Source organism: Marmota monax, unplaced genomic scaffold (genome assembly GCF_021218885.2).
Source record: "Marmota monax isolate L192 unplaced genomic scaffold, Marmota_monax_Labrador192_F-V1.1 WCK01_AAM20220418_F8-fsc00022, whole genome shotgun sequence".
Taxonomy (NCBI): Eukaryota; Metazoa; Chordata; class Mammalia; order Rodentia; family Sciuridae; genus Marmota; species Marmota monax.
In genome coordinates, this window is record NW_026695215.1 from 8,460,233 (window position 1) to 8,473,932 (window position 13,700).

The window sequence follows — 13,700 nt, forward strand, 5'->3', positions numbered from 1 at the left end:
TGTTTTGTACCTCGACTGCATAAATGTCAATATTTTTGTGACATTGCTCCATAGGGTTAAAAATGTTACTACTGGGAGAAACTGGGCAAAGGATACATGGAAGCACTATATTATTTCCATTGCATTTGATGTGACAAGAATCCCTCAAGGTTAAAAGTAAATTATCTCAATATCAAGTTCATATACATGTTAAATCTATATAGTATATACTACATATGTATTTGTGTGTGTATATGTGTGTGATCTTCTCTTTGCCAACTGAAGATCATTTCTTTGGGTTTGGAACATTTCTAGAATGTCAGACAGTTAATTAAAAAATCAGTTTTGTCTTCTAAACATCTGAAGTCATCATGACTAATGCTATTTTCAGAGTTCAAGTAAACACTTTCATAATGAGAGGAATAGAGTTTACTGGGAAAGTTAGTATTATCTTCTAAATATGGTTTGATAGAAAACAATTTAGCCAGTATATTCTTGCTATGCTAAAGTTACAACAGCAGGCTCTTTGAGCTGCATATAGCATAAGCCCTACAGACCTGTTGCCAAGGTAAGTTGTTTACTTTCAACTGTGTTTTTATTGTCTTCAAAGACTTATTTGGGAGTTTTTAATTTGCTATTGTGGTAGGAGAGAATGCAAAGGAATAGATGATCTAAATGAAAGACTGAGAAATGGTATTTTGATCTATCCAATGACAGAGTTTTGTGCCTTAAGTGGGGTCAACAGCACGAATTTTCGTGTGCTGGATTTTGAACCACTTAAGGAATAAATCTGTTTACAATGATGCAACCTCTTTTGAATTAATAGAAGATTTTGTACAGCATTAGTAGAAAGAGCAAAATGTATATTATTATAACACTTTAAAAATTCATAAAGGTGGCTATATGGAAGAGTGACAAATTGGAGTAACCATGGAAACTTGTCTTGCAGCAGCCTGTCGGCATTCTTCTGGTGGAAGCCTGTGACCACCCTGCTCTGCAAGCTCAGCTTGCAGGGCCTGTTTGATGCCTGGGCTTCTCAAACCTCATGACACCTGGTAAAATGAGTTCCTTCAGCATCTCAGTCTCTGCTGAGGGAGTTTGGGAGGGAATTAAAGAGGGAAGACTGGCTGATTATTTTCTAAAGGGCCTTAGAAAGATTGGCAAGGAAAAAATATATAATAGATTTTTCAAGGGGTCCTTTAGTCAAATGACTGAGTCTATAAACCTCTTGAGCATGGGCAAAAATACAGCTTGTAGATGACTCAATTAGAATTAATTAGAATGGCATTGTTTTCAGAAAAATACCAAGAGACCGTGTACCATTTTTTTTAATCAAATATAAAAGGTTATTTATACCAGCAACAATAATATGGATGGTAGTACATTACAAAAAGGGTGCTTTCTCAGCAACCGCTGAGTCTAATTACTTCATCTTGTACGTTCAGGAAACTTCTGAAAAGAGAAAGGATTTACCCAAGTCCAAAAACTAATTAGTGGCAGAGCAAGCCCTGGACTCCAGGACTTTGACTTTGAGTTCATGGCTGTTAATACTGCTACTTTGTTAACAAAGAAAATGTTCCAGTGGCAAACTGTTCTTTTCTCTCCTTCAATAAATACAGTAGAAAATTACATAAGCCCTGGTTAAATACTGTTTGTGGCTGATGTTTGGATTAGACTAACGGGTACTCCTGGTCCTGTCTAGAGTTCTCTCTGTTATGCAAGGCCAGAAGACACACGGGATTCCAATTCCAGGATTCCCTATAGGTAGAAGTCACTGGAAGATGCAGTAGGATTTTGAGAGCTGGGCTAACCCAGAAGACCACTGCCACAGTCCCACCAGCACCACCAGGTAGATATCCCTTCTGCTTAACCCTGTTAGAGTGGCTTCTTTGATCTTCAGTTGAACCTTAACCAACACAGGTTTACAAAGCAGAAAACTAAGAAAATATTTGAAAAGATACTAAAATACAAAGCTGGACACCTAAGGGTCTTGAGGCCAGAAAGTAAAGTAAGAGTTGGGTTAAAACTAAGGGATGAATTTGCTTTGGGAGGGGAAATCTAGTTAGCCAATGGCACAGGATTTCAATTCCTGGAGGAAACAGGTGACCACTCCTGGGCTACAATTACACTTGAAAATCATACCTCCAACAAAAGCAAGGGCCCACCTACCTTTCCCTCCCTCTCACCCTGGAAACCACCTTAAAAGGAATAAAGAAATCAGACTTCAGAAGAGCTCTCAAGTAGGACTTCTGGGTACACAAACGATTTCCTGATTTGCTTGCTGATGCCTGAAATTCTTTTAACAGGGAGCAAATTACACATAATTAGAAATAAAAGTGTCAAAATGCAAATGCTGATTGAGTTGACTTGTGCAAAACTCATCAATAGTAAAGGGTAATTGGTTAATTAAATTAGAGTTAATTATAATTTCGGGACTCATTGTTTCGTGATGGAACTGATTAACACGTGGGAGGACCTACTATGAAGGTCCTCGCTGGGACACACCCCTTGCCATCTGGTCTCCTTACAACTCTGCTGCTCCATTTTTATTCCCATTTCCCAGATATAGAGACTGAGATTCAAGGAGATTAAAAATCTTAGCCCAAGTCATGAAGAGAAGGCAGGGTTCAGAGGCTGGGTCAACCCTCCTTGGCTTCTCATAGTCAGGGAAAAATTGAAACAGCTTTCATAGAGTTTTCTCATGGGAAGACAGGCAGGAAGTTCTGTTTTCCAAGATTTATGGTTTTTCTTCCTTTAAGATGGCTTACTTTTTCTTTCTTTCTTTTCTTTCCTTTTTTGAAAACAGTTTATTGGACCCAAAGGATTCATTAATAACAACAGACGGCAGCAAACAGCCTTTGTATATCAGCTTACGGTCCAACAGTGTCTCCTACCCTGCACGTTTTCATGTACGTGGTCTCATGTATTTTACCCTCATAGTTAGAACCCACACCATTCCCATCTAGTTTTAAGATGTAAACTGAGTCCACCAAATCGCTGCTTTGCCCCGAATCACACACTAAGTGGAGATTCTGGATCCCAAACGCAGGAACTCAATCCTCACTACAATCTCTCATTGCTCATGAGATAGCACCAACCCCAGACCCCAGAGATGGAGCGAGACTTACAGAGGGCAAGGCTCCAGAGAAAAAGGTTCTGTTCAATACTTTTCCCATTTCACTCTTGCTGCCACCTCTGTCACTGTTCACATCACACGCAAACTGTTGACCTCATTGTTTTAACCATGAGGGCTAGTTTTTTCTTATTCATTTTAATATTTCTAGCACCTGACATAATGGCTGTAGGCTTCAGTATATTCTGATGAACAAGGACCTTCAAAATGCCGACTTTCAGTGCAGAATAAAAGCAGTATATTTTTTACTCCAATGTTTTAACTGATCCTGTTTTTCATTTTCACCACACACACGGATTTCATGGGCAGTGACTGGCACAATATCTCAGAAATAGAGAATGAATTAGTATGTTTTTAGAACAACTCATTTTCACTGCTAGCAATACCAGGCCAAATATTCTACTACTCATTCTAAAACTTGATAGAGGCACCTTCTTTGGAAGAGTATACCATTCTCAGTTTTCTTCCTCACCCACTAAAATAAAACAAGTCACACTGGACCAGCAATTTTTTTTGTGTCAAACCAGATGGCAGTAGTACCTGCCTTTGGAATCATGATAAATGCAGTCGCCCCACAGAGAAATTCACTCTGGACCTGGACTCTTGTCGCCAAATGTTGGCCAATGCAAACAGCCATTAAGAGAAAGAATCCTGATTTATTTCTTTAATTTTCTCATGCAGACAGAGCATTTGTGGTTAAATGGTACCTTAATTGAATAAAAACATTCTGATTTTTAAGTCTGTATTTTTCTGACCTTTGTATATGATGGAAGGCCATTGCAAATCTGATCTGGAAAATCTCCCAGATTTGAATAGGTGTTTGCATCCTAGAATGCCCTGGATATTGTTCTGTGCCCTTAAGGTGGTGAATACTATATGAAAGTATGTACAGGTGTGTGTGTGTGTGTGTGTGTGTGTGTGTGTGTGTGTGCATGAGTGTGTGTATGTATATACACATACAAGCATGCGTGTGAGCACATACACATACACACAAATATTTAGCTGCAGTAAACATCAGCATTGAATATACCCCAACTAGTTTTCAGGCCATTTCACAACCCCAGATCCATAAATGCTTAGAGTGTTGTTGACTTTGAGGCCTTATGGGTGTGGCCTACAGGATTCACAGTGTTGAAAGGGCAAAAGGAAATAGAGCAGAAGTCTGACGACTCCAAGCCATTCAAAAGCACTTTGTGCAAGAAAATTTGTTTTACTTGTCAATTGTCAATCATAACAAATAATAGGAATCTTTGGAGTTCTTTTCAATGAATTCTGCTGTGTATATACTGGATTTATTTAGGAATCAATGAGCAGTACCTACAGAGATAGTGGCCTCTGAAGGGTCAGACAGAATTATAAGGGACAGGATTATAAGATTCAGAATTGGGACGATTACTGAACTTTCCATGTTATCTATTGGTTCCAGCACTATTCAAATTGTATTTAGTTAACCATTTCTCTGTCCATCTTATACTGCTATCTTCTCAATATTAGAAGCAAAATTTTGTTTACTTTTACAAAATCAGAATGGTGCCTGTGTAATCTAGCACCATTATCAAACTGCTGTGTGGCACTTAATAGATAGAAAATGGTAGTTGACTCTTCAAATAGTCTGCATTTATGTTGTATGAAACTGCTCTTTAATTTTACTCCATGGCAAACATATACCAAGTAGATTTAAATTAATGACATAAATCCTATGCTATAGCATTTAAGATTATTATAGTTTATCTGAACTCGGGTTTTTGGTACTAATGCTACTAAAATTTTGAATGCTTTCTCTAAGTGAGAGAGAAGGGGGGTATCTTCTGAATAAATTATGCAAATAATAAAATCTGATACATATAATTTTTTACAAGCTCACAGAAAATTCATTGACTCTTTGTTCTACCAAACAATACTGCGAGGTAGAAACATTAGATATTATCATTACAATCAACTCCCCTTTAAAAGAGAGAAAGGCAAATTTGAGGAAATAAATTGGTTTTTCTAAGTTTCTACCTAAAACATATTGAGCAAGGAGTTGAAATGCCAATTTATTTCACTTCAAATACTCTGGCATTTTCTACTAAAAGCCCATTTTTTTTTTCATTTTAATATACATTGGGTAGAGTTAACATTTGTTGGCTTGAGGTGTTGGTGGTTAATCTTGGGTGTTCTTCCTGGTTCATTCATAAATATGGCACAGTCCTTGGAGGTAGAATGGTGCAGGATAAGGACATGGATTTGAATAAGGATCTGACTCCAGATGGACCACATTGATTTACTTTTAACTACAGATTTCTTCATTAAAATTCAAATAAAAAGTAAGAGAAAGCAATCAAATAAATAAATAGAGAGAGATCAAAGGAGACACCAGAAAAATCTGTGGACATGAAACAGCAATTAAACACTTGATGCACATTTTTCTCACCTGTCCAATGGAACCAGTTGTCCTTTCAGCACCTGTGTGGACAGTAAAGGAAGTGGGAAGCACTCAGGTCCCCCAACTGGAGATGGAATCCACCTCAGCAAGAAAACTGGGGGCTGATTCCTGCCATAAAAACAGGAGATTCATTTGGCTTTCTATACTTCATCTAGATATAACTATGTTTAAGAACATTCTATAATTTCATAATAAATGCTAAAACTTTGTCCTTCCTACTGACATTCTTTCTAAACATGTAGATTTATAATCTCTTTTTATTGTAACTCTTGAAGTACCATGTTCTAGATGCATTTGGGGGTAGCAGAGTGACAAATAACTATCTAAGATGGAAGACCTTGTTACTGAAATGTCATTTATGCTATTCATGTAAAGAGAGATTTCTAAGTATCTTTTTCCCATTCAAAAATTATGAAATTGTATCACTAACATAACTCACTCTTCAAAACCCATTTCAGCATTGAGGATGTTCTTTTGGGCTTAGTTAATAAATAAGATTAATGTGTGGAGGGAAATTATCTTTTCTTGGATCACATATTTTGACAATATTTTGTATAAATAGAAATTTAATTTCTTACTCAATGTTTGAACTTTGGCCCCTTTCTGGAACTTGTAACTACAAAATTAAAAAAAAGAGTCTTTTAAATATGATATGCTTGACATTAATGAGTTTCCATTCTTGGGTACTGGTATGAAGATCATAAATTCATTTCTAGGTTTCAGGAGACCACAGTTGATAAATGAATGATTATTTAGAAAACAAAAACAACATTGTATGTCCAGTGCTTCTAGCTACATAGGAGTCTATATAAAGAGAATACAGTCACTTTTCCTATACCATGCATGCAGAATAGAGGTTTTTGTCAAATCTAAACAAATCAAAACACTAATGATGTTCTTCTCATATTTTCTCTGGGTACCTTTGTGTCTTTCGTGCCATGGCCACTGTGAGGGACAGTGCACACTGTGTCAGAGGTTGGGGCCCTGGTTCTGGGTGTTCAATTACCTGGCAGGCCTTTGGGTCACCATAGTTCTGGGAATTAGCTCAAGGCCAAAATACAGATTTCTACCAATCATGAATGGGAAAAAAAATGAAGTGTCCTTTTTTGCAACAATATTCTTCCAAATTTGGATGGTTTATGTCCTTCAGTTTGAGAAATATAGAGGTGGTTGATAGAAATTATCTTCTTTTTTGAAGGTGATTATTTGGCAAAATAAGGGTTGCCTTTTGTCTGCCTGGTCACCCCTAACACCCACTGAGAAATCTTGAAGTCTAGGATCCACCAAACTCAGCTGGACTCAGTTTCACTACACACTAGCCTCCTTGTATGAGTATTTGAACGTATGTCTCTGCAAAACAAAACAAAACAATGCATATCATGGGACTTTAGTGTCACTTGCAACAGTCAAAAGAATTGATTGAAAATGTGGGAACCCAACTCTCCAATGTTCTTATTTAAACTGGTTCCCTTTTTCCAGGTTTGTTTATTAAAGTGCAATCATGGTTTGGCTTTGGTTTCTCCATCAAAGGGGACACATGGGGGTGGGACAGTTGCACTAGCATGTTTATTGCAGCACTATTTACAATAGCCAGGAAATGGAAGCAACTGATATGTCCATGGATGAATGAATGATAAAGAAAATATGGTGCATACATACCATGGTATGTTATTTAGCCATCAAAAAAGAATGAAACCCTATTACCTGTGATAACAAAGGTAGAACCGGAGGACTTTATGTTATAGGCAATATATAAGGCATAGAAGGAAAAACATTGCATATCCTCACATATATGTGAAAGCTAAAAAAATGATTTCATCAAAGTGAAAATAATATGGGCACTAGAAGCCAAGAAGAGTTGGAAGGAAACGTGATAAAGGGTGGTTGGAAGATGGGCACCAGAATACAGTTAGATAGGAGGAACATGTACAAGTGATCTGCAGCAGGATAGGGCAACTGTAATTTAAAACAATTTACTATGTATATTATATGGAACTAGAAGACAGGATCTTGAAGCTTCCCATCACCGAGAAATGATAAATATTGGAGATGGAAACGCTGGTTACCTTGATTTGATTATTTTCTATTGTATCCATGTATCAAATTCACCTCACTGTATCCATAAAAATGTACAATTAAAATGACATCAGCAGCAGTAGCAGTAACAACAACAACAACAACAATAATAATAGAAAATGCCAGTGATGAGAGGAAGGTGACCTGCTCTGGTAGAAAAGCCTCAATGGACATGTGGATAATGAATTATGGAGAGTGAAGAGACTGAGATGCAAAGTCTATGGGAAGGTGACTGGTCCATTTTCTTGCTGAGATTTTTTTTCCAAAAGACTCCTCACCACTATGAGGGCTGCCATGCTGGGTGACGTGATCAGAAAACTAGTAGGAGGAGAAAGCGTTTTTCTCCAGAGGCCAATCAGCAAAGGCAAGCTTCTTGTTAATTATAATTGACTCTAGCAACTGGAATCTCCAACACTCTTGGCTAGCAATAGAAAGTATAGGGGTAAGGGATGGGTAGGAGTAGACCAATAGCTTGGGCACAGCTTGTCTTACTCATCGAAACAGAGTGGAATAGGGGTCACAAGGGAACTGGAGTGGGAGGAGAGATGTTGGTCAAAGGTACCAAGTTTCAGGTGGACAAGAGAAAGAAGTTCTGTACGCCTAGTGTATAGCATGGTGACTATAGTTAATAACAGTGTGTTGTACACTATGGAATTGCTAATAGATCAGATTTTAAATATCTTCAACCCTTAAAATATGTATGTGAGGTAATGAATATATTAATATGCTTGATTTACACATTCCATATTGTACACATATATTAAAATGTCATGTTGTATGCCATAAATATATACATTTTTTCTCATTTTTGACCTTTTGCCATCAAATCAATTTTAATAATAACACAGGCAAAAGACATGATATTTCAGCCAAGGTTACAGACAAATAGCAAATTTGCACCTGAAAAGAAGTTCAACATCCTTAGCCAATAGAGAAATGCGAATTTAAATCACTGTGAGAGAATGCTACTTAGCCATCAGTATGACTAGAATACGGTGTGACAATAGCAAATGCTATGGGAGGATATGGACAAACTGGATCGTTCCTGTATTGTTGGTGGGTACTGGGGATAAAGCCAGTGCTAGAAAACTTGCCTAGCATGAGTGGGGCCCTGGATTCAATTCCTTGCATCTTAAAAAAAGAAAATCAGACCTTGCTGGTGGGAGTGGAAAATAGCACTGCCATTCAGGAAAATGATTTGGAAAATCTTTATAAAAATGACCATCCAACTACTGTATTTACAGGATGATTTGCACTCCTGGACTTTAATTTCAGGTAATGAGACATCTATGTGCACATAAGAACCTGTATGAAAATGTTCATGACATTTTGTTTGTTATATTCCCAAACTTAAAACAATGGATGAAAACAAAAAAACAAACTGTGACCTGTCCAAACTCTGGACTGCCACTCAACAGTGGAAAAGAATGGACTAGGGGTGCACCACCATCTGGATCAATCTCTGGAGAATCATGGTGAGAGAAAAACTCCAGTTCCTAAAGAGCACATACAATTTAATTCTGTTTACACAGCACTTTTGAAGTGACAACATTTTAGAAAAAGGACAGATTAGTTTGTGTTACTTTGAAGGGCATCATGAGGATGGCTGGTACTGACAGGATTCTTCTGTTATCTATGTCAGTTAATACTCTGGATATTTTCTTGTACTAAAGTTTTGTTAGATGTTCCCACTGGGGTAACTGGGTGTAGGGTCCTTGGGATCTTCATATTATTTCTTACAACTACATTTGAATATACAATTACCTCAAAATAACATTTTTAATTAAAAAATGTGTGAGACCCCTTTTTCCTCCTTGGACACCTTAAGAAGCTGATAGGGCTTATCAACCAAGTAACACAGTTCAGTGTTGGACATATTGAATGTCAGACTTGGCTCCAAGGCAGGGCTTCCCTACTCTTGCTGATGTATGCTGTAGTGGTTAAAAGCAAGTCTGAGATGACCTAACTCCCGCTCCATTTGGCTGCCCCAGACTGAGGACCTGACGCCATATTTGACATATGTCTTGTTGAGGTTTTCCAGTTGGAAAGTACTTGCCTACAAATCCTAACATGCCTTTGAGAAGATTCCTAAAGAATTCTATCACTTGAGTGTGGGACATGCCGGTCACATAAATTACTAGTATGAGGTAAATTGTGTGTTTATTGTACTTCACTTCAACCAATATTAATTGTCTGGTGAAATAACCTCATGTTGAATTGAGAAAGCATGAATGTCAAACACCACTGTAAGCGTCTTGTTTGTTTGTTAATCATTGACAACCCATAAATACTTCCTTCTCCAAATAAGGAATCCAAAACAGGAATCCCTTACACCATCGGAAGAGTTGAAAATTGTGCATTTTGAGAAGGTATCTGCATTGTCCAAATAATCTCAGCCTCTGAGCTCTTGGCTAACTAGGCTACAACAAGCACTGAAGTCCTGTTCTTAATTCATCATTTGCCACATTGTGATGTTGGCTGGGAATTGTCTTGGTCTCTCTAGAAGGCCAACGCTTTTGTGTTCGACAAAGAACACAAGACGGTAAGCATGTCAGACCATGAACATATAATTTCTCACAAAGAATACCAGATTGTAACAACTAGTAGCTACCAAACATAAATATTAATTTAATGTTTTAACTGTTTCTGAAAATAGACAACAAAATAGTGTCTGATAATCACTTTCCTCATATTTTTCTCTTTTATGTAGAAAAAGAACAATTACCTTTCCATATTGCTGTGAAAATGATCCATTTACATTTTAAAATTTATGTTCTGTTTCCCTCAACACATTTTTAAGTGATTTATCTTGGTAATACATTAGATATAAATATTTAATTCTCTTCTAGTTCTAATACTAAATTCAGGGACAAGAGAAACATATGTGCATCTATATTTTTATGAAATTTATTGAAATTTTCAGAAGTCTACTAATGTAGCTAGAGACACTTCTTGTGTTGCACAAAGATTATTTCTACCTTCACTCATTTGCTTCTAGTTTTCCTTGCCCCAATATTAGATTTATGGATTCAATATCAGCTAGCTTTGAAAAAGATATACCTATAAATATTATTAATCCATATATCAGGGGTTTTAAATTCCTTATACAGTCATCAAACAATCAATTATCAAGCCACTTTTGTGTGATCAGAAGAAAAAAGCTATTGAATCTATAATATATTTAATAAGTCACTCAAAAATAATTTAGAGGTCTCCAGAACACCAAAAAAATAAAGAAAGAAAGAAAAGAAAAAAAATCTGAAATGGATAATCTTATCTTCCTAAATCCCAAAATATAACAATTTTGAAACTCTAAATATAATGTTTAAGATATATATGAAATGCAACTTTATTTCCTTCCAAATTAAAATCTTGAAAACAAGTTTATTATAAAGATTAACCTACTTCATAGGCCTGAATAATACCATTAAAGTAATAAAAGCCTTTATTGAATAAACCCCCACGAGCAAGAACAAAGTGATAGTATTCTACCTCAAGACATTCACAAGTTTTAACAGAGCAATCGGCCTGGTCATCTTTGAAGTCTAATTTGCTTTTGAAGAGTTTATAGACACAAAACATTAAATGCTGCTGACACTTAGAAAGAAATTTAATGGTCAATAGGAAACAACAATGAAGATGTTGTTGAAGCTCGTTCCATTAAATGCGTATGATGATATTTTAGTGATTAAGTGCCTCATGGAACATAGATTATTATTTTCTTTTGAGTGGGTTGCCTGTATTTTTTCATCCTTGAAACTGGGATGAAGGGGGCCGGTTAACCTTGGAGCTGATGCTAATCCTTGCAGTATCTTTCCCATAAAGTTCAAATTGTTTTGTAAATACAGTTTTCCAGCTGCTCCAGTTTTCTGACCCATTAATCTGAAAGCCATCTTGTGTCTTCAGTAAGCTCACAATTTCTCCTTAAATATAAATAATAATAGTACTTATCTCTCTTGGAGTCCCTGTGAGTATAAAATGAGTTAATTTATTTAAAGTGCCTAAAACAGTGTCAGGAACATGGCAAAACAAAGATGCCAGCAGTTCTTCTCATTACTGTCCAGTTAAATCTGAAAAACCAAGGATATGCCCATAGTAAAGCAGCATTCTTCTAAAAGCACTTAATCTAAAACATTACCAGAGCAAAAAGTGTATTAAGTGACCTCCATCTCATCTTCATTCTAATCTCAAAATACATAACTATTTATATGGTATTTGCTTTCATTTTGGTTTCCCGGAAAAACTTGGAAATCAAAACAATCTGTTTTCAATCTTGTCACTTCTATTTACTAGTTGTGTGACCCTAGTAAAGCTAATATTTCTAAGCTCCACTTTATCTAGCCGTAAAGGATGAACAATACTCTCTTAATGGGGTTGTTGGTAAAATCAAAGAAAATAGTTTGTGGAAACATTTCACATATAACGTGGCTCATCACAGGTATTTAGCAACTGTTGCTTTTCCATACTTATTTCTTTGTTTTCAAAAGTGGTGATCTGAAAATAAGAATGACTTTTCTAAGAGAGTGCAACAGGCTAAGTTTTAATCTGGCATCAGTTGCTTAAAGTAAACATAATCTCATAGTGAAGAATCAATTATTCTGATTTTCCTATTAGTTCAGAGAGAATTTCGCATAAAATTTTGAGACTAAGAAAGAATTGTGACCTTTTTACTATTTGGTTTTACTTAGTGCAAACATGAAAGATTTGCCTTAAATGTTTTCAGAAAATTTAATTAAAAAACTTATTATTTTCCTGAGAAACCCTTATTGATCACTTTTACCTAAGTCAGAGACATATCATATATAAAATAACTACAGGGGCTGAGGTTGTGGCTCAGTGGTACTCACCCACCATGCATGTGGCACTGGTTCGATCCTCAGCACTACATAAATGTAGAATAAAGATATTTTGTCCACCTAAAACTAAAAAATAAATATTTAAAAAACTGCAAATATTTAAGTTTATCTGGGAAACAATTCTAAAGCTTAACTCTATTTTTTATATTTCAAGGGAATACTTATGTATGCTTAAGAAACTTACAAAAGTTAAAAAAAAAAGATCAGTCAAAATCTCACATGCAAAAAGAATCATTATCATATTTTCATTGTTTCTATTTTTATGCAGAAAATCTAGTTAATTTTCAAATATTCATAAACTTATCTCACATTGAAAAGACTGTGGACTGTGGAAAACCCCACAAAGGTACAGATTTTTGGAGTAAGCAGGTACATGAAACATGGGGATGATCTAAGGTGTTGGGCTCCATTCCTTGGGTGAGTGACTGACAGAGGCACATCAAAGCCATTTTAGGCAACAGAGCCTCCCAGCATCCTGAATGGGATGAGCCAGGTACATGAAGTCACATTAAGGAACCTATCATGTCCTAGAGTTTAGGTCTACCAGTTTAGGGAAAGATGGCACATAGCCAAAGTTAGTCTTTTTTTTTTTTTTTTTTTTTAGAGAGAGAGAGAGAGAGAGAGAATTTTAATATTTATTTATTTTTTTTAGTTTTCAGCGGACACAACATCTTTGTGTGTATGTGGTGCTGGGGATCGAACTCCGGCCGCACGCATGCCAGGCGACCGTGCTACCGCTTGAGCCACATCCCCAGCCCAGCCAAAGAGTCTTAAGCACAACTTAAATTTCCTGAAAGAAGAGGGGTGTCACCAAAATCTGCAGGACTCAGTGAAGAACAGCTCCTGTCTTCCCAGCGCTTCTCAAACTTACATCAAACGCCCACACTTTGGGTGGGACTGTAGGTTCAATCACTCTGTCTTTCTGATTCCTTCCCCCTCCTTTGCATACAGAACAAAAGTGAATTTTCAAAATTTAAATAAACGTATATGAGGTGGTTTTATTACATTGCACTTCTTGTACTTTTAAACATGTTCAAGCAGAAGGGGGCTTACATTTAGAATTAAGGCTGACCATAAGGTTATGTTATTAGATATTTGACTAAATAAATATCTATATCTATAGCTATAGCTCTATCTTTATCTCCTAGAAACTCCTTATCCAAGATTTCATTGGAAGATTCTTTAGAAAAATAAACTCAGTGTTATTCAATTCATCGGGCCTTTTCTATTA

The 13,700-nt window shown here is 36.4% G+C and overlaps 2 long non-coding RNA genes across 2 annotated transcripts; both read left to right on the forward strand.

Moving 5' to 3' along the window:
- The first annotated feature begins 351 nt into the window (after positions 1–351).
- Positions 352–13,473, forward strand: LOC131423718 (uncharacterized). Its single transcript, XR_009225639.1, has 2 exons — positions 352–547; positions 13,122–13,473. It is a non-coding gene; the product is annotated as an uncharacterized LOC131423718 (long non-coding RNA).
- Positions 716–4,027, forward strand: LOC124084574 (uncharacterized). Its single transcript, XR_006849141.2, has 3 exons — positions 716–1,034; positions 1,682–1,828; positions 2,786–4,027. It is a non-coding gene; the product is annotated as an uncharacterized LOC124084574 (long non-coding RNA).
- Positions 13,474–13,700: the final 227 nt, after the last annotated feature.